Source organism: Carlito syrichta, unplaced genomic scaffold (assembly GCF_000164805.1).
Source record: "Carlito syrichta isolate Samal-C Ts95f unplaced genomic scaffold, Tarsius_syrichta-2.0.1 Scaffold130554, whole genome shotgun sequence".
Classification (NCBI taxonomy): domain Eukaryota; kingdom Metazoa; phylum Chordata; class Mammalia; order Primates; family Tarsiidae; genus Carlito; species Carlito syrichta.
In genome coordinates this window covers 305149-308850 of record NW_007074650.1, presented here as the reverse complement: position 1 = coordinate 308850, position 3702 = coordinate 305149, and positions in this window count along the sequence as shown.

The window sequence follows — 3702 nt, the reverse complement described above, 5'->3', positions numbered from 1 at the left end:
TCCTACCCGGCGCCGCGCGCGCTCCCCGCCTGGAAACGTAAGCGCGCAGGCCGGAGAACCACAAAGGAAGGAGAGTCAAGGGCAGCGAGCACATCTCCCAGCCATCCTCTCAGTGAAGAGCCGAGGCCAAACCCGGGCGGAGATCCAAAGTGTGGCATCGAGTTTGGGCACGCAGTTTATTATTTTTTTTTAAAGCAGATTTGCTGCTTTGTTTTAAAAATCCTTTGGGAAAAACAGCCTCCACAGTGTTCCACTGCAGACTGGTACGTTCAGGAACTTGGAATGAATGAGTGATCAGAAGTTATTGGTTTTGAGGGAGGATTTGTTTAATCAACAAATATTTGTCGAGACCGTGCACTGTATCAGGCATTGTTTGCATCACTGGAGATGCCCTAGCAAAGGAGAGAGAGAGAATATCCCTCTCCCTGACCCAGTTACTCAAATGGTATTTAATGTTGTCAATTTGAGCTTCTTACCTAAGAGATCTATCATTTGTAAGCACCTATCGTAATGGAAATGTTTATTTATTTACTTAAGTCAGGGTCTCACTCTGCCTTCCAGGCTGGAAATGTTTGTTTTGTTTGTTTGTTTACTTAAGTCAGGGTCTCACTCTGTTGTCCAGGCTGGAGTGCAGTGGCACGATCATGGCTCACCGCAGCCTCGACCTCTTGGGCTCAGGCAATCCTTCTGCCTCAGCTGGAACTACAGGCACACACCGCCACGCCCAACTTTTTTTTAGAGAGGAGATCTCTACATTGCCCAGACTGGTCTGGAATTCCTGGGCTCAAGCAATCTTCCCACCTCAGCTTCCCAAAGTCCTGGGATTACAGGCATGAGTCCATGCCTGGCCTTGGAAATCTTAATTGAGTAGTGTCTGGTCAACAATAAAAAATGTGTTCCAAAGTCTTGTGAGAAATATTATTTCCATTTTGTCTTCCAGGAAAGATGAAGCTCAAACATATTTGGCCCTAATTTGTCACATGAAACATTAGATTATATAGTACCTGGTTCTCCCTGTGGAATTGCTAGTCAGCAATTCCAAACTGACCTTTAAGGAAGAAAGTCATAGTTGCTTTTTCTGGGAATGAACTGTGTCCTGAAAGAGCATGAGTAAAAGAAGGCGGAAACATGCAACAGTCTTTGGAATCTGTGAAGTTGGTGCCCTTCTCCCACCCACCCATGCCAATGGCACGGAGCTTTCCTACTTCCTGCACAAACACTTCGGCATCCGTGACTTCTAGAACCAGGATTGGAGCATGCTCGAAGTCAGAGTTGATCTGAGTCTTTGATGCCATTTTTTTCAGAGAAAAATTCTATAGTATAATTATGAAAGGCCATGAAAGGCCTCAACCCAGATGAATTAAATAAATTTCCAACAGTATTTAAAAAAAAAATACTCCTAATATATAGCCAGAGTTTCCAACCACATGCTGTAACATTAAGAGTCAAGTAAATCAGTGCTTCTTCTCAAATTTTAATGTATTTACATGTCATAAGGAAAATCTCATAAGTTGAAAATGCAATTTCAACTTAGTAGGTCTGGGGTGGAGTTTGGGATTCTGTATTTCTAACGAGCACCCAGGTAATGCCAATGCTGCTGGTCTTGGTACAACACTAAGGAACTGAATGGCAAAATTTCCAGAGATAAGGCTCCATCTAAGTACTAGTAACTCCAGAATCTATCAGCTTTGTAAATGACTTAAGATGAACATGTTCCTTTGTATTGCTAATAGTATTTCTTGGGGTGTTGGGGACAAGGAGTTTGCAATCTTTTGCTGTAGTAACAAATTATCCCAAGACTTGGTGATTTACAACAATAAACATGTATTATCTCAGCAGTTTCGGCAGATCAGGAATCTAGGGTCAGTTTACTTCATGTGATTGTTTTTAAGAGGTTGGGACCACAGTCATCTGAAGACTTGACTGGGGCTGGAAGATCCACTTCAAAGATGGCTTATGACAGGTAGGAGCCTCAGTTCCTGGTCATGAGCACCTTCCCTCGGGGTTGCTTGACTGTCACCAGGACCTCTCAGTTGGCTTCCTTTAGAACAAGCATCCGAGAGAAAACAAGGTGGAAGCCACAGTGTCGTTTATCATATAGCCTTGGATGTCATATACTGTCATTCCCACAATATCTTGTAGGTTACCCAAGTCACCCCAGTTCACTGTGGGAGGAGATTACACAAGGGGGTGAAGTGACTACCAGGAGGCAGGGATCACTGGGCTCTCCTTGCAGGCTGGTACCACAGGCTTCAATCTTTCAATCTTTAGGACACTGACATATACACATTTTCTCACTCAAAGATCCTTGATGAAAACTTTGGCCCCTTCTTAAACAGTAAATACAAATATATAATATGCCAGTATTTTAACATTATTTCCTAATATTATATCTCTAAGTTAAACAGAGGTTACTGCTTTTCAACACGGGTGGGGGAAGAGGAGAAAGTATTTCCAAAGCTGTTGGTTAGTTAAAAAAAAATTGTGATTCTATTCTTTGCATTTGTTTGAAGAATCTTATTTGTGACTCCTATTTAAGAATTAAGATGCAGTCACTTCTCATGATCCATATTAATTAATACGACATCTATAAAGACCCAGTTGATCAAAATCTGAAAATTTAGTGAGGTGAGAAAAAAATTAGTTTCAATATTCCAATTCTAATGCAAATGAAATTTGCGGGCTCCTAGTAGACAACTATTAATTAATTTGAATTACTTCATGATTTAAACTTTATTAAATCAGAGAAAATTCTGCCCTTTCATGCAGTTGCAGAATGGCAGAGTGAGATATTTTAACTGGCATTTCATTTGTTGAGATACTTTTTTTTTTTTTCATCCAAGAAATGCCATCTGATTGTTAAGTATATACCCTTCCAGAGATGGTCTAATTTTCTTTGGTTGTTGCCAGGTCCTGATTTAAAGGAGCTTCTTTGGGAGGCGCTGGTCACAGAGTCCTCTTCACTTTCTGGAAGCCCACTGTGACCTTAGCTGGCTCTTGATTGTGAATTCTCTATGTCCTTTCCTAAACCCCCTTGTCTAAATAAAAACTTCTGTGCAGAATACTTTAAAAGTGGCTTTGGGAAACCTCTTCAGGTCCCCTCCCACTGTGGGAGATTTTTTTGTACTCTCAATAAATCCTACTTTCTTAAAAAAAAAAAAAAGGCTTCATTTTTCTGTTACAGACTATTCAAGAATTTCCAAAACCTCTTTTCCCTTTTATGCATTATTAGAAACGGCCCCTTTCTGCTCTTGATATATAATACTTTTAAATCACAGAATATCTAGTAGATGTGAAAATTTTGTTGGCAATGTGTAAGAAGGGTCTTCTAAAAACCACTTGGGGCAGAAAAATTGAACCAGGCATAAAGGAAAAGCACCGGTTCTCCTTGTTCTCTACACCTCTTCAGTATTGCATAGGTTAGCAACACAATTTCAGAGCTGCCTCTGGCCAAGTGGTAACTCCCTCTCCCTCTGCTCATCCACCCTCCCACCTTGACTAAGAAATACAATGCAAATTTTTATTGCGCATAATTTGCTTAAGTGAGACTCCATTAAATGTTTCGTTATGGGTCTTTACTGAAGAAACTTGCTTTGAACATTTCCTGGTTTTGCTTCTTGCTACTTTATTTCTCAAATATTCTGGCTAGTCTTCACTTTGGGCCAGAAACTTCTGTTTTTAAAGGCAGTTTTCCAGCTACTC